At 47.5% G+C, this 23,236-nt stretch overlaps 1 long non-coding RNA gene across 1 annotated transcript in view; it reads right to left on the reverse strand.

Moving 5' to 3' along the window:
• Positions 1-1,429: 1,429 nt before the first annotated feature.
• Positions 1,430-23,236, reverse strand: part of LOC129387264 (uncharacterized) — a 32,071-nt gene continuing 10,264 nt past the window's right edge. Inside the window, exon 2 of the long non-coding RNA XR_008614522.1 lies at positions 1,430-1,618. This is a non-coding gene — a long non-coding RNA (uncharacterized lncRNA). The remainder of the gene's footprint in view (positions 1,619-23,236) is intronic.

Here is a 23,236-nt window from a genome sequence, read left to right on the forward strand (position 1 = left end):
GCAGCTGAGAAAAACTAGTGTGGTCGTTTTGGCAAGACCATTCTTAGCAAGACCATTCTTAGAAAAATGACGTACTAAGGAGACCAGTATCTTTTCTCCTTAACAATTTACAAACAAAAGCTTTGCGTACAACGGAAAACGGGGCGCTGCCTCCGTGCCTTCTTCTCTTGTGTGCGCGTGATTCAGCCGCGATTGTCAACTCATCCTTACACGCTTTCACGTACAGCATACGGGGCGCGGCAAACATTTTATTGCCCTTGGACATCATACAAACATCACGGCCATGGTGACAGCAGAAATGTGCCAGGAGCGTCCATGCAACTGAAAAATATGACTTTCCCTTTTATTAGCAGGGTGGAAATGTCTGCGCTGCCTGCGTCGGTATGGTTTTCGGTATCGCAAGCCATAAAGAGTATCAGTTGTACTAAACACAGAAACATACACAGGAAAATGTACGCAAGGTAGACTACACCAAAACACCAAGACACGCTGTTCTTACGCTAAAGACTCAACTACAAATCGGGTCACTGTATATTGTTTGTATACTTAGAAGGAAGAAGTCCGGACACCGAGCAAAATGGTTCAAAACAGATATTTACGTTTAGACTCCCCCACGGGAGCCTTGTTCACAATGAAACAAGCGGCAGAGCTGCGGCCAGTTTATGTGTGGCTCAAAAGATGACTAAGGCCTCTGGCATACAAACGTAAATATCTATTTTAAACAATTTTGGTCGGTGTCCGGACCTCTTCCTTTTGAGTTTGCATCATCCCGACCAGAGGGGCTTCGGTCGTACTCTCGACTTCATATTGTTTGTATGTCTCAAATTTTGTTGTACTTATAATCTGTTCGTTTTGATTGTTCAGTACGAGTTCTTGTTCTTGTTAAAGAACACTTTCGGCAGAAATACGCAAAGGCGCTGTGGACATTGTGTTAAGCACAGCCCTCACTGGTTTATCCGCAAGCGTGATATACAAGTTGCCATGATATAGCATTCGTGTAATAGTTCATTCCTAAATTAGGGATATCTTTATTGTCAGGAAGTGATCATCGTTTTGCGTGACCCACTATATTGGTGCGAAGAATTTCGCAATGAACGTAGCTTTTCTGAGTCTTACGTACGTTGAAGTTCCGACTTTTTCTAAACATTCCTCCTTGTGAGCACTAATAGACCACCGGTTTCTCAACGGAGATATTAGCGAAAGAAAATTGCAGCTGTACGAACTTGCATATTTGAACGCACCGTATCATGCTCCAAAGTAGCAGAGGCCTTTCTTGTATAGCCTCTTCACCCGCAATTAACAATGCACTTGCTACTGCGGGACGATGCTTACGTTTTTCCAGTTCGAAAACTGTCGAGATTCATCGGAATAAATCTAGTAAATTATTTCCACGGAACTTGCTAAGTATCTGTGAAAAATCTACCCACAATTATATGGCCACGTTTCTTATTCACAAGATTCATTCTTTTGTGTGATGGTGAAGGGCGAAATTGTTGAAAAATGTTCGAAGTTGTTGCTCATTTAGGTTTCCATAGGTAGTCCTTGCTGCTGCTATTTGCCCAGTTTTTCTCCATTACTCGAGCAGGGTTCAAAGGGTGTCCTTCGGCTCGCTAGCCACCTGCGAATAGTGAACAACTATTTGTGAAGACATCATTTAGATATGGACTAACAAATACATCCTACGTTGGAAACGAACACAAAAGAAAAAAAGAACTTGGCGGTTTCCCCGACGTGTGAAGCACCGACAGTGACAGCAAGGTTTAGCGTGAAACTCCTCGGGCGGTGTTTTAACTATACGCGGGCCCGTCTAACGCGAACGCCAGGGCCTCGGGTGGGCCAAAATTTTTGGCCTACTTAAAATCTTTAGCAGGCCGAGTAGCGCCTGTAGTGACATTCCGCAGACGCCGTTACGTTGCCGGTAAAAGGCAGTCTCAGTAAATTTGTATCAATTTCTAGTTTGAGCACCTAAATGTTTTTTTTTTGCAATTTGATTATTTAGAAGCCTGAGATGATTTAGGACAAATATTATCGCCAGTGAATGATATTTTTCATGACAATCCGTACGAGATGTCATTCTGAAAAGTTCTGAGGAACAACCCAGTAAATAACGTAAGATCAGGTTTGAGACAATTTTGTTGTTGAATAGCAGGGCATGTGTCTACCTTGCACATAGGATATGCGTAAACATACAACTACATATACCTAAATATAGGCGGAACCTCATGGTAACGTGGATGGCGATGACAACAGAAAAATTTAACCTCCAGTGTCCATGTCATTGATACCGCACCAAAAAATAATCCATAACAGATGCATGGTAATTTGACAACTGATACACCCATTGTCAAATTTATTGCATTAGGCTGTAAAGCGTGTTCTCTTAGCCTTCGGAAGTAGTAAGGGTCAGGTTACTGCCTCACGGCTTCGTTCGAACGCAGCGGTATTTAGAACCCTGTGACGGCATCCACGGCTGCCGCGTTGCAGTACCTCCGCAGCCGTACAATCACCCAGCTGACCTCGCACGTGTAACCGGTCTAATGCGTCATAAGGAACCAAGGATATGGATTAGTGGTTAGAGAAACGGCGCCTATATGTTTTATGTAATCGACTGGATATACAAAAGGTAACTTTTACGTTGAAAACATTGATCGTTACGCTTCAAAGCAAATTTGGAAATCCGACATCTGTTGCGTTCAATTTGCTTTTGATATCGGCCGTGCCATCAAACTCTGGTTTTCAACGTCGCACGAAGGTAACTGCTCTTGAAGACAAAAACTATACGTCGACAAAAAATGACATTCACTTGTGGTAACGTCAAACTGCAGCTATCTTTAGGGCTCTTTTTCGAGCGAAGCTTGCATTACCTCACTTGTGTCAGCGTCGGTGTTGGCGAACGAAAAAAAAAAAGTCAAACCACGTGAAAATAAAAATTATTTTTCGAGATACGGACTTGAATCACCAAATTCCGGGTAGCAACATCACCACGCCAGCCGATTATCCCACTGTCGTTTTGTTCTTTATTGGCGACTTTGACATCATAAACAAATTATACATACAAGCTAAAACTTATCAGCAAGGATTCTTTTTCTGGCACGACATATTAAAATCTTCTCAATGCTGTCAATTTATCTGCCATGTCAGTCCAAGTTGGCTATTAAGGGAGTGCCCGATGGGCATCCCTGAACCGCACTACACCTTCAATGAAGTCATGGCGTGTAGGTCGCGATCTGAGATCCATGTGGATCTAAATGTAACTGTTTCTTTAACGTCCTTCGTAGTAAATCCCAGAAAAAGATGCGATTCCAGCAATCTGGAAACGCATACTCTATCGTTTCAGGTTGCTTAATTGCATAAGAAGCAAGGAAGCCACGGGACAAAAGTACCTCTGTTATGCATCCATGTTCTAATTGATAAGGCATTAGTGTTGTTGCGACATTGACGTGGTCCCGTAGCGCTCGTCACCCGTTTCGTGACAGAGCGCTGGTAGCGAAGACTCCGAGCCAGGCCTCGGTGAGAATAACAAAAGGGACTTTATACACTATATACAGGTCACTATACAGGACAAGATCGGATCGACACGGTGTCCGAGAGCTAACAGCACACGCGACTGTTCCCGCACGGCGACGTCCGGCGAGACTCCAACGCATAACACATCTCACTCCACTCGAGAGCGGCACTCGGCTCACAGTGGTTCGGTGGATCCGGTTCCCCAGGCGGTGGCGTCGGGGCTTATAAAGCTCCGAGAAACGATTGTCACTCAAACGACCCAATACAAAGCCAGTGCTCGACGGCCGTCCGAGAGGTCCAACCAGCGACCGCGCTGGCCACCCGCTTCAAAATTGCCGCGCGCGGTGACCTCCAGGAGAAAGGAAATACGGCGCCGGGCTGTCTAGCACTTTGTTGCACGTTTGGACATGTCGCTCACCGATGCGGCGCAGCATCTTGACTTGTCAAGGGAGCGTTAGGGCGCTGTGGCTTTCGGCGCAGCCCCGGGTAATTCCAAAAGGCGTTCGCAGGATAAATCTTGCATCTTGTAGATTCGGAATCCGGGCTGGTTGTAAGGGCACAACAGCATCCCCGCCATCAGATAAGGCGCCGGGAAGACGAGCTGCCTCCACGTGGCGCGGATGCCAGGCGGGCACGTTTGTCAGGCTCGTCCAAGTTAACGTCCAGTGTCCGGACGCCAGGTAACTTCACGTGCCCAGGTCCCACTCGCCAGGAGAGGAGCTCTGCTTCCAGCGTTGTCGCCAAGGCACCTCGACCAGCTCCGCTCTGGTCGTTCCCATGCCCTTGCTTCTCGCCACTGGTCATGGTTGGTCTTTCTGTAGCTTGCAAAACCGACCAGAAAAGGGCACCACCCAACACGAGCAAGTGCCCTCTGTCCCCCGTCAAACACCACACAAGGCCATAATCCAAATCAACCTAACTAAATTGCTATCCCCCTTTTTGCTCCCACTGCAACAAGAGGCGGGTGTACGATCTGGTACACAAGGCTCAAACAACCATTTTTCAAATTAACAACGCACCAAAATATCAGGAACAATTAATAATCAGCAATAATAATGAAAAATAGAATGGTCCCCTTGAAATCAATTGGACCGAAAACATACTACTGAGGAAGCAAATGAGGTCATTAATTTTTTTACCGATCTCCCTGCGAACATGACAGCTCGTAGCGAAGCAAGAGAAGGTAAGTAACGAATAGGTCACTGAAAGAAGCGAGACCTAGAATGCACGACTTAAAGCATCTGCGTTCGAGTTCAACCATCCCTTCTTATAACGGACAATGAGGCTGTGCTGCTGGAGGGTCATGCTCCGTCTCAGCAAACGGCCGCTTTTAGACGACATGCAACTTAACCAAGTTAGAGGGCAATGGTCCGTTTCCATAACAAACTTAGAACCGGAGACATAACAAGCCAGCTTCTGAACGGCCCACACAACGCAGGCGTACTCTTTCTCAAAGGTACTGTATGCCTCTTCTCTACAACTTAGTTTGCGACTTAAATACACAATTGGCCGTTCATGACCACTAGCATCTTCTTGGCATAGCGCCACTCCCATGCCGCGATCACTAGCGTCACATTGAATGATCAAACCTTTCGAAAAGTCTGGTTCCATCAGAACCGGCTTATGGCTCAATGCTCGCTTCAGCATTTGGAACGCATTTTCTTTCTTCGAGTCCCACGTCACTTACTTCGAAGGTGCGTTTTTTTGCTGACTTGTAGTATTCCTTTGTCAAAGTATTCGCCGCCTTCATGTGTTTTTTCTCTACAATATCTTTGGTTTTCTCGAGCCTCGGGTCTCCAACTCTTTCATTTTAAGCTCGTGCTGCAGGCTTCGGCGTCGGGGCTTATAAAGCCCCGAGAAACGATTGTCTCTCAAACGGCCCAATACAAAGCCAGCGCTCGACGGTCGTCCGAGGGGTACAACCAGAGACCGCGCTGGCCACCCGCTTCAATATTGCCGCGCGCGGGGATTTCCAGGGGAAAGGAAATACGGCGCCGGGCTGTCTAGCAGTTTGTTGCACGTTTGGACATGGCGTTCGCCGACGCTCCTCCACAGGACGTTGTTGCCTGGCGGCGCAGCATCTTGACTTGTCACGGGAGCGTTAGGGCACTGTGCCTTTCGGCGCAGCTCCGGGTTTGTCCAAAGGGCGTTCGCAGGATAAATCCTGCATCTTGTAGATTCAGAATTCGGGCTGGTTGTACGGGCACAACACTGTGTAGTTCAAAGAAAAAAATCTTTTACGGAAGGGTGTACTGGTATTCCTTTAATGGACCTCAACGGTTAGATATACGGTAAATCGGTACAGGGAGCATAGTGTCTATTAGCTCTTTAAACAATTTTTTCCTAAAAATAGTCACGAGATACTGCATTGAAAGGCGCACATGCAACATTTTGTACGGAAGCACGACTTCTCGCAGATAACCTTTAACAGCCCCATGCATTGCTTCACACGAGCATACGACAAATCCTGGAAGGTGGCGACACAAAAGCACTTGCATGACTTTGCAAAGGAACACATCATTCTTATCGCGAAGGTAAATAAAGCCCGACACAACTTGTCGCAGAAATAAATGTGCCAACCCAAGGCCCCAGTTGTTGACGGAGAAGAACAAGTATGTGCTACCGATTATTTCGCAAGTCGATGCCTATAAGAAAACGGCGAAGACACGGTGGATTTTTTTACTGTCGACCCACGAAGCACACAATGCATTCATAACATACCATATTATGGAGGTAAGAAATAGGTTGCAGACTGTGGCACACGAGAACGTTGACAGCTGTCCCCTTGGTCTCGCATTAGCCGTTTTCCTTTAGCCTCGCCGCTTATTCATTACAGTATGGATGCGGGTCACGATAGCAGTTGAGAGGCTCGTCTAGATACGCTCTTGCAGTGGTTGACAACTGAAGTAGAGAGAGGTAGTCTGGCGTTTCATCCCATTCTCGATACCAGAACTCTAACTATTCTGCCAATTTATTTGCGCCCCAGTGCATTTGCAGAAGGTTTCAACTACCACCAAGGCCTCACAAATACTATCTCTATTTGAACAGAATATAGCGATCTCCTTGGCATACGCTAAACTTTTGCCATGTCTTGACTGTAATTTGAGCCCAGTTATCAGTTCATTATTCTGGATGGCCTTGCACAAAGGCTCAAGGTAGGCGCGACGAGCAGGGGTGACAGCGGATATCCCTGCCTAACAGCAGAGTACATTTGTAAGCTGTCAGTGAGATCCCCATTTACAATGACCCTAGTTCAGCAGTTAGCATGCGCCATTCTGACACCTTCTGTTATTACGCTTTCTGCGTTCGAATGCTCTAATATGGCGAATAGAACATAGCGGGATACACGGTCGAATGCTTTAGCCATATCTAGCTGCAGCATAGCCACTGGGTCACCAAATACATCACAACTTTCTAGCACACTTCGAGCTACTTCTATGCTCGTGGCGAGGATTCGACCCTTGATACAAAGGCCTGATGCGTACAAACCAGCCTCGTTATCATATCCTGCAATAATTTGGCCAAAGCCTGCATAAATATCTTATAGCTGACGTTGCTAATCCTTATCAGGCGATAAGCCTGCACCAACTGACGTTTTTCAGGTGCCTCAGTTTTTGGGATGAGAATGATGTGCGAAGTTCGGAAGTGCAGTGGTGTATGTCTTTGTTGATATAATTCGGCGATAACACAGAGCACAATCTGGGCTATCAATCTTTTGAATGTTTTATAAAATGCTACACCTAGGCCGTCAGGGCCTGCAGGTGCCTTGCCAACAGGTAGTGCATCTATTGCGTTTTACGGAAGCGGCTCTTGCAGACACGTTCGTTCTGCTTCATCCTGGTTTGGCACTAAAGACAGAAATGGTGCTTTAAACCCCCTATAACGGTTTACAGTTGACCGAGCAATTCTTTGAAATGATCAGCGACGACGCGCATGATAACGTTGCCGTCCACCGAAACGTCATTCCCGCTTCTTATTTGACGTATTTCCTTATTGCAAGCGTATTGTTTTTTGCCCGATAACGGATGTTTTGTGGGTGTTTCGCCGGCCCACAGCGTCACGGCTCACGCAAGAATAACCCCCGCTTTGTGATTGTCTGCATCAATTGTTTTCAACTGAATGTTTATGCTTTTTAATTCGTTGGTGTGAGCTTGCAAGGCAACTTGTGAAAAGATGGCTGATACGGTGACCGACATTCAAGCCTCTATCAATTTTCTACTTATCAAACTGAAGTGTCTCAGCTACGGGCTCAAGTCGAGCCACTTTCCGGTACAGTCGCCCGTCAGGCTGAAATTCTAGACCAAACGACGGTGCAAATAAATGAACTTGTGCAATATGGCAGACGTTGAAATTTTGAAATCCATGGCCTCTCTTTGAAACCTGGCGAAGACTTCAAATCCTTCATATGCGACTTAGCTGGACAACTGGGCCTAAGGAATCTCCAGGAAGATGAGATTTGCCACATACGCCGTTTACCAGCCCAGAATAAATGTAGCACTAGCCCGCCTATTCTTGTACAAGCACAGAACACTTCAGTGAAAGAAAAATGGTTTCGCGCTCGGAGAGGTCTCCCGGATCTTGCTCAGCCGGAGAACTTTCCTCGTCTGTTCAGTAACGAAAATCTGAAGCGGATGAACCGGGAGCTCCTCCGGTTGGCCCGCTCTAAAGGAAAGGAAAATGGGTGCAAGTTCGTGTGGACGAGAAACGGAAAGGTTCTGGCGAGAAAGTCTAAGGGAGCACCTTTCATTCCAGTTGAAAAAATTCTCGGATTTGGATAAGATTGTCTAGACATGGCTGACATAGAGAGTATCAAATGCACTGACTTTGCGGATGTAAATTTTTTTCTGATGCCTGCACCAGCAGTTTCAAGTTGCACACGTAAACATTCGCAGCCTTCGGAAACATTGGAATCAGTTTTATGCCATCACTTCATCATCTCGCCTAACGTTCGATGCCTTTGTACTTACTGAAATTAACATTTCTTCCGAGAGCATTCCACAGTATTCATTGCGGGGTTGCCAAGCCTTTTCGTACACGCGACCAACCAAAAAAGGAGGAGGCATCGCAGTTTTTTATGATTAACATATGGGCTGCTTCACAGTTAACTTTTTCCTTTTCCCAAGCTGAAGTGAGAACGCTGTGCTTGAGCACACATGTTTTTTCGGTGATTCTGTTATCTGTTTACCGACCTCCCAGTTTCAATGTGCCGCTTTTCTTATCCGAGCTCGATTCCACATTGTCAACCTTATCGCTCGAAGAGCACGTGTGTATCATAGGTAATATCAATATTGACCTTTTGCTTCCTACTGTAGGCTTGGTCGCAGATTACCTAGATAGCCTTTCCAAATGGGGCTTGGAATGCGTCACTCATCAAGCGACTCGTGAGGAATGTTTGGCCGGCAAGCTCGCCGTGTCCTGCATTGATCACGTTATCGCTCGCGCTCAGAATCTAGCCATAAAATTCGCTATAGTAGAAATTAAACTTGCTGATCCTTACTTCGTTTGCGGCTCCAGTTATCCAGATACTGCGGCAGCACCCACAGATTCTAAAGAAACTAATTTCAGTGCTTGATCTGAAAGTATTTGATACGCTGGTGGCTCAATATCACTCGAAATCTTTTTAGCAATAGTGTCTCCTGCTGACCTTTATGACAAAGTCATAGAAGTGTTCCAGAACTCAAAAGAAAGGGCTACCCGAACAATACATATAAAACAACGTAACGTGGATAAGAAGGAGATGTCGTCTGACATACTTGCTGCAATAAAAGAAAAGACATACTTTTGGCCCAATGCAAGCGTGCCCGAAATTGTGCAGACCTACGGGTCCAATTAAAGCAGTTGAGAAATCAAGTTACTGCCATGATCGGCTCCGCGAAGCGAATACATTTTCGAGACAAATTTAAAGCTGCTAGTTACAGCAGTAAGAAAACATGGTCGTTAATAAACAGCTTTAGAGGCGCTAATACGTGAGCTAACATAATGAATTATTTTCCTTCCAGTTTATCCAGCGGCACACAGGATATTTCTGATCAGTTTAACAACCACTTCTGTGACGTAATCAGAAACACAAACTTACAGCGAGATTTGCGCACTTTGCGTCACAGCTTTAGTGAATCGGCGTATCTGCCTTCAATTTCTCAGGAAGAGCTAAGATCGATTATTTTCAGTTTAAAATGTAATAAATCTCCTGGAATCGACGGTATTTCGATTAATGATTTCCGCAGAACATATGAATATACCCAAGAGGTTTTGCTAGCACTACTCAATCGCATAATTTCAAGTGATGAAATTCCTGTAAAACTGAAAACAGCAATAGTTATACCTCTTTACAAAAGTGGAGCGCGGAATAAAACTGAAAATTATTGCCCAATTTCAATTCTACCTTCTATTGCTCAAATACTAGAAAAACGCTTATTGTTAATGGTGACAAGCTTTCTGGACGCCCACAGCATTTTGTCGCCGAGTCAGTATGGCTTCCGGATCGGCAAAAGCACTCACACCCTTCTGGAAGATTTCTCCGATCAGTTGAAGATGGCTTTTGATAATAATAAAGTAGCTTGTGCTCTTCTTCTTGATTGTAGTAAGGCTTTTGACAGTGTTCATGATGGTCTGTTGCTAAAGAAGCTTTCTTTGTTAGGATTTCGGGGTGCCTTCTGGTCGTTGTTAGCAAGTTTCCTTGAGGGCAGGCGTCAGGTCGTCCAGTTGGGCAAGTTCATGGCGCATTCTCCATTATTAATGCTGGAGTTCTGCAGGAATCTATACTCAGCCCGTTATTATTTATTATTTGTGTAAATGAGCTCTATAGCATGATACCCGTTTCTCTTTATCAATACGCCGATGACACGATGATCGTAACTTCTGCCCACAGCTATTACGATGCGATTGCTTCTTTACAGTCTGCGGCCACAAAAGCTATGGACTGGTTTCGAAATAACCTAATTAATATAAACGTATCTAAGACTCAATTATTCTGTTTCCATAATCCTTTGAGGAAGGCAGCCCTTTATTACCCTCTTGTTTTGCATTGTTCAGATTGTTCATCTTGCTCTTGTAGACCATTGCAGTACTCATCTGTTGTAAAGTATCTTGGTCTATATATTGACAGTGACCTTTCTTGGAACAGCCACTTTGCTTACGTTTGTAAAAAACTTCGCGCCGTATCATGTCTACTGTACAATATAAGATATTACATGCCCTTATCGGTAAGGAAAACAATAACACACGCTTTAGGCTACAGTCTGCTGCGGTATGGAATAACAATTTACGGGCACTGTGCTGTTCGCTGGCACAACCGAATAAATGCAGTACTGCATTCGCTCTTAAAAGACATATCTGATGATCTGAGCCTGAATGCTGACATAGACTGTTTCAAAATACTTTCGAAGCCAAATTTCAATGATCTTTTAATGCAAACGGTTGTTTTAAAACACTTCTGGTCCAGTGAATTCGTAGTTCCGTACACCTCTTCCCATTGCTTAAGGCCCAGGGACCCCTTTTGAAGGCCACGCTGTTCCACAAGGTACCCCCCAGCATCCTCTATGCAAAAAAAAAAAAAAAAAAAATACAAGTTAAAGAGACTGCTAAGGCGTATCTGTTTGTAAAGACGTATTTGTTTCTTTTGTTTACCGTTTTTGCTTGTGTTCATGCATGGGATTGTGCAATTCCTTTGCACCATGACGGTTAGATTGGTGTATGATCATATTATCTCATGGTCATTTCGTTCACACGCATTGCTGCGTTTCTGTTTCATTATTCTCGATGAAAATTCTTCTATTAAACACCGTATAAATTTTAATAACTTTTTTTCTGGTATGCTATACTCGAGTTCGCTGCTTATAATCTATTATGTACCGTGTATGGTTTTGCTGCCTGCCAGGCTCTGCCGCTCAAGCCTTTAAAGGCTTTGGCAGGCCTGTATGAATGTACTCATTTCATTGTTGGAAACAAAGGTACTATTATTACTACTATTATCTGGTTAGGAGCATTGTATATCCGTAAGAAATTCAAGTTGCTCACGAAGCAGTGTTTTGTTTCGTTTGTCTTCATACCGCAATGTGTGACTTCTTCCGATGGCTTTCATTTTCATCACTTCCTTAAACTCCTACCACTCTACACCAACGCCTAAAGATTGCATTGCGAGTAGCCTCTGTAACTTCTCATCTACGTCCTTAACGAAACCCTCATCCTCCATCAATTTTGCATTAACCTCGCACTGACAAACCTTTTACAGAGTCTACCGCACGACAAATATAATTCAAGTCTCCCAACAAAACTAGTACTTTTCCTCAATCGAGATACATAGGAAAACGCTCAAAAACAGTTTTTTCCTACCTCCATATTAGGAGCATACGCGCAAATGGTACGCAAGTTCATACCACAGCGCGACAAATCAACAACCAAGAGGCGGCCACTGCCACGAAAAGAGCGACTGCACAGTTATACCAATACTATTGCGGATCAGAAAGCACCAGATGCACTGACAGATTGACACACCCACAAATATCGCAATGCTGACGGAAAGCTGACACCATTCAGTCGGTCGCTTCCTGGCTATCAATTTTGGTTTCTTGCATCGCCACTACGTGTACACTGTTCTCTAAGAGAAGGCTACTAAGTTGACACTTATCGCCTTGCTCCAAAACCTCGTACATTCAGAGTCGCTACACATAATATTTCAGAAAGGTGGATTGCCATAGCGAGAGAATAAAAGATCATATTTTATGGTGTCTACCCTCCTGACAATATCGCAAACCTCTCACACCACATTTCAGGATCGGCAGCAAGGAATTACGGAGGCAGTTTCTCCACTTGCTGTGAGTGTGCCGCAGTGTTCGGCCGCTGTTTCCAGGACGTCCACTTCATATCTGCTGTTTTAAGAGGAGGCTCGTTACTGCCTATGTCATAGGGTGCAACACCTTGCGGGAGGCATCATCTTGCGACCATGGGCTCCGCCACCGGTTGGATGCTGTTCTGCGAAGTCGCGTCAGAAGTTTCCCTGCGTTCTTCGACGCCACCTCGGCGTCCTGAGCAGGAGGTAGAGGCATCTGTCCAGGAGTTGCGCTGCCCTTGGCTTGCGCTTCCAATTGATGCGGCCAAGGAGTAGCCGATGTGGTCTCCGGCACCACTGATCCGCTGGATTCTTTCGATGCCTCCGCCGCACCGGCCTCATCCATGAGGAGCGCTAAGGTTACATCACTGCTCACACGCCCGATGACGCTGGTGTACGTGAGTGCACTCTGGCCCTCGTCATGCCTGAAGCGACGGCACGAACCACACAATAAAATTCGACCATCACGCTGAATATGACCTTTGCTACGGCAGCGAAGGCACAGGGATAGCCTGCCCGACACGACCACGAGCGCCAGGTCTCCAGCTACGTTGACCTTGCGGGGCAGGTCGCCGTGCTTCACGCCAGCGTTCAACTTCAGGGAAACCAGCATCGTAGTTGACCCCTTATCAGACACGCCCTGTGCCTGCTACAGCTCTCTTGAGACGTCCGTCACCTTCCCAAATGACGAGAAGGCAACACGCACGTTCTTGTCTTGTACGCTGCGAAGGAGCCGGTGCAGCATGCTTCGGACGTCTCGGTTTGCAGGGTTGATCACAGACACCTCGCATTTTTCACTTTCAACTTGCCGATGCTAACCGTCTCCTTCAGGGCGTCTGCATCCCTGAATGTAACCGCCCACACACGACTCATGCGGTACGCCCCTAAGGAGATGATTTCCGGAAGGAGCGAAAGCGGAGCGAGCGCATCACAAAAATCTTCCACCCCGTGCGGGTGGGCAGTGGTGCCCCCGTGCAGGAAAATAGTATTTAAAACAAAACGACTTGTTGGCAAAGTAGGCAGTGCGACCTGGTATTCGTTGTCCGATGCAATAGCTCTGTTTTCGGCACCAGTTATGACCACTGTAGCCGCTCTGATGGAGCCCGTCATCGTATGTCCGTCACGCTCGGTGGCCGGAAGCAGAGTGATCAGCAACTGTTGGTTCATTAAACGCGCCTTTTAAAGCGGGGTTTTATATACATGAAGAAGTAGACGCAACGCAAGGGGCAAACAAATCACAGGCACCTCCTCCCTTCGGAGGAGGTGCCTCACGCCCGCCGTTTCTCACCAGTTCATGCGCGGCAGTCAGATCGGGAGGCCACGTTTTGTTTGTTCTGCCGCAGAGCAGGCTGCGTTGAAGGAACGGCAGTGGGAGCGGGCCGCGCATCGTGCATTCGGCCGAAGAACAGGCGGCGTTTGATTAACGCCACAGGGGAACTCGCTCGAGAAAGGGCTTGTCGTTGACATGCCCACCTCGCTGGAAGGAAGCAGGAAGGCGAGGCGTTACGACAACGGAAGCGGCGGATCCCGAGCTCTCCTTGCACCCCTCTTCACAGTAGTGGGGGTGGTCTTTTTTCTAGACTGCCCTTCATTATGGCTACTGCTTTCTGAGGTTGATAGTATTTATGCATCCAGAATGTTTAGCAGATCGTTAGGCATATTTATCACTGTTGTTGTTTTACATTCTCGAACCGACTCACTCTTCCTACTTAAAAATTTGAGGTGTGCCTCACTGGATATATATTTTAGACAGCGCCTATCTGGAGGCAATCAATTTGTAGCTCTTGAGATTTGAACCTAATGTACATTCGTAAAGCGACCAGTTAGTTTTCTAAATAAGCATATATCACATTTATGAAAAATAATCAGTGGGCAGAAACAGTAAGCCACAAATGAAATAATTTCGATTGAATTGAAACAGAATGTGTAAAAAATAAGGGAAACCTGGTTATTGATGACTGTCGACGTCAAGCTGAGAGCGTTTGAACGGTGTCTGATTTGATTAGGCGTCTATTCGGTCAATGGGCTAAGTCAGTATTACGCCTCCTCTGAGGTCACTAGCCAGTAGTGTCGCTGCTTAAATGAGCCGTTCATTCTCCTTCATATTCCTGCTTCTGTTGCACTCACTCCGCTTTATTGTCGTACCTCAAAGCGGCAACACGCTCGTGCTTTGCTGTTTTTGTTCGCCATCTGTTTCAACATATCTTCACGCGCTGCAGCAATTAGTAATGCGGAAATGTGAGATTGCGCATTTCCACAGCTATTTTTCTGCACACTGTCGCTTTGCATGCTCCTGTTTCCTTGGCAACAAATTAAATGGTCACCGTAGCATGTGATTATGTTGCTGATTTAATTTTTTCCTTTAATGATGATAAAAAAAGACGCCACTCCGCATAAAAAGCCGAAAGTCTAAAGTTCTCATCTATTATGTCGAATGTCCCGTTCTGGTTAAACAAATGCTGCGACAGTCATAGGTACCGTGATTTTGCCTATTGCAACCTTACTCAAATGCACTGCTGCACATGCTTTAATCGTTTACAGTAATTATTTATTAGCAATCATCAATTTGTTCCAGTAGATTTGAAGCAATAACGCTTGTGGTTCAATGCGGTGTAAAGTGATCAGTTTAACCCTGGTACGCTGATGTATGTTTATATTTACGAGAACAATGTTGCAGCAGATGACCTCAGAAAGACACTTCAAGGAATGGTTTACGTACTTCGGGATATCTTCAAAATCATTTGCATTTTACTTAATCGCGCAGTGAGTGAGTGAATGAGTGAGTGAGTGAGTGAGTGAGTGAGTGAGTGAGTGAGTGAGTGAGTGAGTGAGTGAGTGAGTGAGTGAGTGAGTGAGGTAACGTTATTTCGATCCAGAGAAGACGCAGGGGAGACCCCGCGCCACCCGGCTAGTCCCACGTAGGGACCGCCAATCCCAGCTTGATGGCCCGGCACTCTGGAGGGCCAAGGTTTGGTCGCTGAGTTCGGGGCTGCCCAACAGCGCAGCCCACCTATCCTCGCTGAAGAAGGAGCCGATGGCTTCACATTCCCAAAACGAATGGTCCAATGTCGCCCTTAGTCCACAGGCAGGGCAGTCCACACTGGGATATCTTTCAGGGTATATGGCATGAATAACCGCGAGGTTAGGGTACGCACGGGCTTGTAAAAGTCGAAGGATAACCGCCCGCGTCCTGCATAAGGCGGGGTGTGGGAGGGGGAATACCCGTCTTGACAGATAGTAGTGTGTGGTGATTTCATTAAACGTGACCAAGGGTTCCCCACGTAGCAGGGGGACTGCTGAGGTGGCGCGGTCAGTGAGTCCTCGCGCAGCCTCGTGCGCGCCCTCGTTAGGGTTGGAGGGAGAACCTTCAATCGACCCCAAGTGAGCGGGAAACCATATGAGAGAATGCGGAGAGATACTTTTGGTGCTTTCGAGAATGCGGAGTGAGACTTCTTTCTTTTTTAAATGTAAGCTCTTGTTCAATTTGCTTGACTACTAAATTACGGACTGTTCTTCGTTTCTCAAATTTATCATTTTCTACCTCTTGGTTTTATTGAAGGGAAGCTTTGTTTGCCATTTCGTCCTACATAAAGGTGGCTGTCTTGGATGATGGCCCTACGAATTCTCAGGACTCGAATTTTCCACATTAGCCATGTGATAGTCATAATATTGTCGCAGTACAACGCGGACTGTAGACAGGGAGACGTTCAAGAGCCGTAGGACAACTTGTTCAAATACAGAACAGGCCAGAGACACGTCTTCTTCATCCTCGCCGAATCCCACTGACCCACTAGACGAAATCCGTTAATGTCCCTATCTTCGTTGTCGTCTGCATAGAAGAATAGACGCACGCGTCATTTGTCCGCCCCCCCCCCCCCCCCCCCCCCCTAAGAGAGCATCGTCCCGATGCTAGACCAGAAGTGTCACTTGCGGAATTAAGGGTCTCTCGCATAGTTATTCGCTCACATACGGCTTCATGCGGACAACGTGCACAAGTTCAGGACGGTGCGTGCGGCGCCGCGTACAATGGGGACTATCGGGGACGACCTCGTACGTGACGTCACTGAGTCGGCGCAATACTCGATATGGTCCGAAGTATCGCCTTAACAGCTTCTCGGAGAGGCCTCGTTTTCGTATGGGTGTCCAAACACACACTCTGTCGCCGACGTCATAGATTACTATTCGACGGTGAAGGTCATAGCGCCCGGCGTCGTAGTCTTGCTGCTGGCAGATCCGCAAGCGCGCGAGTTGCCGAGCCTCTTCTGCGCGTTGCGTAAACACAACGGCGTCCGTATCAGCGTCGTCAAAGTCATGTGGAAGCATAGCATCCAACATCGTCTGTACATCCCGCCCATGAACAAGGGTGAACGGAGTCATGCGCGTCGTCTCTTGTTTCGCCGTGTTATATGCAAAGGTGATATACGGTAGGATGTCGTCCCAATTTTTATGTTCAACATGCACGTACATGGAGAGCATGTCTTCAATTGTTTTGTTTAGGCGTTCTGTTAATCCGTTGGTTTGTGGATGGTAGGCGGTTGATTTCCGATGCGCCGTTCCACTTAGCAGCAAAACGTGATCTAAAAGCGCAGCAGTGAATGCGGTTCCTCGGTCTGTTATTACGACGGTTGGTGCGCCGTGTCATAACACAATGTGCTCAATGAAAAAGCGCGCCACCTCTTCCGCTGTGCTTCTCTGGATTGCCTTTGTTTCAGCGTAACGTGTGAGATAGTCGGTTGCTACGATAACAAAGCGATTCCCGGCAGTAGAAGTAGGAAGCGGACCCAATATATCCATTCCTACTTGGTCAAATGGTCTTCGAGGAACCTGGACGGGTTGCAGGAGGCCGGCTGGTTTTGACGGAGGCGACTTGCGCCTCTGGCAGTCGAGGCAAGTGCGGACGTGATGTTTCACGGTGGTGTTAAGTCTCGGCCAGTAGCACATCTGCTTCACTCTGGCCAACGTTCTCGTGTAGCCTAAGTGACCAGAAGTCACCTCATTGTGACAGGCTTGAAGTGCTTCCGTACGAAGAGCTGCAGGAATGACGAGCAGATAGGGGGACCCGGTCGAAGAAAAGTTTCTTTTGTAGAGGACTTTGGCCCGCAAACAAAACGACAACAGGCCTCTTGCGAAAACTCTACGCGGTTTCGCAGATCTGCCCTCTAAGTAATTGATGAGCTCAAGCAACTCAGGGTCGTCCCGTTGTTGTTGGGCGATGGTGGATGTGTCCAGGACACAAAGAAATGCCGAGTCTTCTTCGGGTGGAGCAGACGACTCTATCGGCGATCGAGACAGACAGTCAGCATCCGTGTGTCGTTTCCCCGACTTGTACTTGAGAGTCATGTCAAACTCTTGCAGCCGTAGGCTCCAACGTGCCAGTCGTCCCGAAGGGTCTTTAAGGTTTGTCAACCAACACAGTGAATGGTGGTCGCTGGTAACTGTGAATTGGCGGCCATACAAATATGGGCGAAATTTCATAACAGCCCATACTACAGCGAGGCATTCTTTCTCAGTTGTGGAGTAATTGGCCTCTGTGCGTGAGAGTGTTCTGCTTGCATAGGCAAGTACTCTTTCTGTGCCCTCCTGCCACTGCACAAGAACAGCTCCCAAGCCAACATTGCTGGCATCAGTGTGGAGCAATGTAGGAGCGGTCTCATCAAAATGAGCAAGCACTGGAGGTGTCTGGAGACGTTCCCGCAAGTCAGTGAATGCACCTAGCTCTTCGTCGCCCCATACAAAAGCAACGTCGTCTCTCGTCAGGCGAGTTAACGGCGACGCAATGCGAGCAAAGTCCGCAATAAACCCGCGGTAATAGGCACAGGGGCCCAGAAAGCGCCTGACAGCCTTTTTATCGGTTGGTACTGGAAACTGTGCTACGGCCGCAATTTTCTCAGGATCTGGGCGAACACCTGCGTGGCTGACGACGTGACCGAGAAACTGTAGTTGCCCGAAGCCAAAGTGGCACTTCTCCGGCTTAAGCGTGAGGCCGGCGGACCGGATGGACTGCAGAACCGCTTCAAGCCGTTGGAGGTGTTCTTCAAAAGTTGCGGAGAACACGATGACGTCGTCCAGGTACACTAAGCAGGTTTTCCACTTCAGACTCGAAAGCACAGTGTCCATGAGGCGTTGGAATGTAGCAGGGGCAGAGCACAAGCCGAAAGGCAAGACTTTAAATTCGTATAGGCCGTCTGGCGTCACGAAAGCAGTTTTTTCACGGTCTCTCGGATCTACCTCGATTTGACAATATCTACTTTTTAAGTCCATTGAAGAGAAGTAACGCGCGTGACGAAGCCTGTCGAGTGAATCATCTATACGGGGAAGCGGGTAGACGTCTTTCTTTGTCACTTGATTTAGTTTTCGGTAGTCCACGCAGAAACGCAAGCTGCCGTCTTTTTTCTTAACTAGAACTACAGGAGATGCCCAGGGACTCGTTGATGGTTGAATCACGTCGTCTTCCAGCATTTTTGTCACTTGTTGTTGTATGGCTTCACGTTCTCTGGGAGCCACACGATAAGGATTTTGGTGAGTTGGTCTTGCCGTATCCTCTGTAATTATCCGATGCTTCGTTAGAGGCGTCCGTCCGACGCTGGACGTCGACGCAAAGCAGTCATTGAACTTCGACAATAGCGTGAGAAGCCGCTCTCGTTCGTGCTGCGACAAAGCAGTGCTGACGTCGAGTGCAGAAGCTGGGCCTTGCGTAGGTGCTTCTTTGAGTAGCGAACAGCAGCCTCGAAGATCCGCAACACCATCAAAATAAGCCACAGCCGTGCCTTTTGGAAGGTACCGTCGCTCTGTGCTAAAATTGGTTAGTAACAAGTTAGTGCGCCCGTCGGTGACATTTACGATTCCTCGTGCGACCGAGATACTGTGAGTAAGCAACAACGTGGTTATTTGGTCGGCAACTCCCTCGCAATGAAACGGTGTGTCACATGCCACCGTAACAAGGGTGCATGATCGAGGTGGGATGACGACGTCGTCTTCTGCTAGACGAAAGAAGTTGCGTTGCGGCGATAAGCAATGGACTAAACCAGGGCTCTTATAAAACGTCACCATGCGGTCCGGAATGTTAATTACGGCGCCGTATTCTTTAAGGAAATCCATTCCAATAATCAAATCCTTACAGCACACAGGAAGAACGATGAAAGTGGCCACGAAAGAAGAATCCCGGATGCTAATTCTAGCAGTAGATCTTCCAATAGGCATCAGTAATTGCCCGCCTGCCGTCCTTATGTGGGGTCCCGTCCATGGCGTCTTTACTTTCTTCAGACGGAGGACGAGTTCCTGACTCATTATAGAGAAGTCGGCACCAGTGTCGACTAACGCTGTCACCGGCTGTCCATCCACCAAAACATCAATGTCGGCGCTCACAATTTCTTCGGTGTCGGGGTTTATCGGCTTCACGTCGTTCTGCGGCAAGAGTGTCGGGGGCTTTTTATTGTCTTGCGGTGGGCCTGCAACCTTACCCCCAGAGGTCGCCGCCTTCAGTTTCCCCGGCGTGGGCTGGGCGACCTTCGTCCTCGGAGGTCAGCAAAAGTACGTCCAGTAGGGGAAGGCATCTGACGTGGAGGGGTTGGCGAGCGCGACCGACGGCCGAAATCGGACTGAACATGCGGCACAGATTCGTCATTCGGGTGCGCTATTGGAGGTCCCTGAAAAGCAGTTTCGTCGCGACGTAGCATCGAGTCGTCAGTTGCACGTCGACCATAGGACCACGGACGAAAAGGTCGAAATGATGTGTCGCGATGCCAGCAATGACGCGAAATGTGGCCGACGCCTCCGCAGTGAAAACAGAGTGGGCGCATATCGACGGTGCGCCATGCGTCGGTTCTGCGAAATTGCGGCCGTCCCGTAGTGTCGGTTTGCGGCGTTGGACAAGGCGCTGTAAATGGCGGCTGGTGGTATGACTGTAGCTGCGTGACGGGTGCGCGCCTCGAAGCCCCCTCTTGCGGCGGCGACCAAGGAGCGACTGTCGGAGGCTGGTGGTACGGCGGTGTGGTTGTAATGGGTGGTGGACATCGGACAGCGGCTGCGTAGGTCATGGGACGCTGGGGATCTTGCAGATCGGCTGCCGGTAACACCTGCCTGATTTCGTCACGCACCACTTCGGCGACTGACGCTACAGGTCTATCCACTGTCGGTGTCAGAATTTTTTGAATTTCTTCTCTGACGAGTTCTCTGATCAATTCTCGCAAGGGGTTCTGGTACTCGCCAGTCAGTGCGGCGGCATTGATTGTGGTGCTGGTGGACAGTCGATCGTACTGTCTGCATCTCTGATGAAGGGCCTGCTCAATAGCCGTAGCCTCTTTGATAAAGTCGGTGACGGTGACTGGTGGATTCCGCACAAGTCCCGCGAACAACTGCTCTTTTACACCTCGCATGAGGTAGCGCAACTTTCTTTCGTCAGTCATGTTCGGGTCGGCTCCACGAAAGAGGCGGGCCATGTCCTCGGCGAACATTGTTACCGACTCATTAGGTTGTTGTACGCGTAGCTCCATCGTCTGCTGGGCACGGTCGCGTCGGTCGGCACTCGCAAAAGTATGTGTGATTTTCTGACGAAAGTCATTCCATGTCGTTAGGCTAGCTTCGCGGTTTTCGTACCAAGTACGGCCGCTGTCGTCAAGGGCGATATAGACGTGGGAGAGCTTTTGCTGCTCAGTCCACTGATTAATCTGTGCGACGCGTTCATATTTGTCAGGCCAGTCTTCAATGTCTTCGAAGACTGCTCCGCGATAGCGATCTGGAACCAGAGGATGCAGAACGGTTACCTGCTGTGGACTGGAGAACCGGCTGCTTTGGGGTGCTTGCGTTGGGCTGGTTTCGGCCATTGCGAGATGTGTGGAGCTCCTAGAGAGAGGTGGTTGAAGAGGGGAGAACTCCGGGGCAAGGCCTAGCAGTCGACGACTAAAGCGATGCACGGGTGTTGAAACTGGTAATAACGCGTCCGGGCTAGAGGAACGACTCCCAGAAGGACTCCCGAGCATCAGGCGCGGCCAGTACCCAGCACCTCCACCAGTGTCGCAGTACAACGCGGACTGTAGACAGGGAGACGTTCAAGAGCCGTAGGACAACTTGTTCAAATACAGAACAGGCCAGAGACACGTCTTCTTCATCCTCGCCGAATCCCACTGACCCACTAGACGAAATCCGTTAATGTCCCTATCTTCGTTGTCGTCTGCATAGAAGAATAGACGCACGCGTCAATATGCTGGAGCCTTCGCCTCAGGACATGGGTTAAAATGTGCCTTTTACATGACGTGCGCCCCCTGGCTGGTAAACGCAGCGTGTAGCCGGATTTACTGCGGCGACGCACACTGAAACGGGCAGCGAGCATTTTTGTGCTTTCTTTCTTTCGCTCTATCTTTCTTTATTTCATTTTTTTACTGCCACTTATTCTGCTCATTGCATGCCGATAGGTACCCTTGTGACCTTATGCACCCCTGAAACAATATTGCAGAATTGTAGTTTGGTGGTTTGTTTATATTTGAGTGTCTAGCATTGTTAGAGAATGCAGCAGGTCACTGACCAAGGTAAAAATAAAGAAAAAAATGACGTTTCGGATCCGTACGGATCCCGAAACGTCATTTTTTTTTACCTTGGTCAGTGACCTGCTTCATTTTCTAAGAATGCTCTAAACTGACCAGACGGCATTCTGTCGAACTCTTGACTACACTGAGTGCCTAGCATAGAGTTGTCGTTGACCTCGCTTTTGTTGTCTGTGAAGGTCTCGTACACCCTTAAGCCAATGAGCAATAGAATTTCGGCCGGGATAACCAATAGAAACATACTAAAAGCGACACGAGCATAAAGTACGTAACATAAAACCTAGCCAAACTATGGCGAAACTTCTCAGAAAACAGGAGGGGCGAAACCACCAACACAAACGTGCATTGTCTCTGTCTCTGTTACTTGTGCCGTCGTCTGCGCTATTTGGACAGAATGAATATAAACCAACGAGCCTAACGTAGAACCCTGTAGCGTCTGTCCGAGTTAACGTTAGTCAAGCTATTCAACAAAATAATAAAAAGGTTCAACGAAGACCGCGCAATATACAGTTATCAGACTTACGGTGTTCAGTCGTTAGAAGTCTGGCAACCGTACACGGCAGGTGTTAAAATCGCATGTTGCAGTGTATTTTTAAAACGTCTTTTTTATTGAATACCTTTGCTAAATTTAGCTGGGACACCCTATATACACATAACGATGCCAGGAGAGCAGAAACACCTAAAAGAGGACGTGCAAACAAAGTGCAATAAACACATTACGAGTAGAAGAACTGAACAAACAAAGTGTTGTATTTTAGCATTCATGTATATGATACCGCAGTCACCAGGGCTGCTAGTCTTACACGATACCTACTGGTACGCACACAACAACCAACAAGATGTGGTTCTATTGAAGTTTGCCTGAGTTGGTGGTTCGCGGAACAGCTCTGGACGTGTAGGAGGAAAACACAGTACCGCACTTCGGGTGATCTTTTACTAAATATTCCCTCAGCAAAAACACAATACCCAAACGCCTGTTGAGCATCATCAATGAAAAATTGCGATGGTCGAGTTTCCAAGGCCGTCCTTCGTCTGTAATGTATAGGAGGCCGAAAAGTATCAGCGATTATGATAAGCACTTAGAATTAGTAAGGATGGCCCTCAATGGGTGCCGCTCTCAAGGAAAAATCACACGCAAGGTGTGCCTACACACAAAGATGACTACAGCAGCATGAAGCAGGCGCACTCTCTACCTAATGAAATATAAGCATATTAATTTTTTAAATGTTGTCCATCTCGTGAAAGTTACTACATGTAACGTGCAGCATTTAGGGTAGGGATATTATTTGAGAATCCAGTTCATAAAACATTCATAACATGCACAGTCAGTTCCGCTTTCTAAACATATGACATCAATAGGCTG

The sequence above is a fragment of the Dermacentor andersoni genome, chromosome 3 (assembly GCF_023375885.2).
Source record: "Dermacentor andersoni chromosome 3, qqDerAnde1_hic_scaffold, whole genome shotgun sequence".
Lineage (NCBI taxonomy): Eukaryota > Metazoa > Arthropoda > Arachnida > Ixodida > Ixodidae > Dermacentor > Dermacentor andersoni.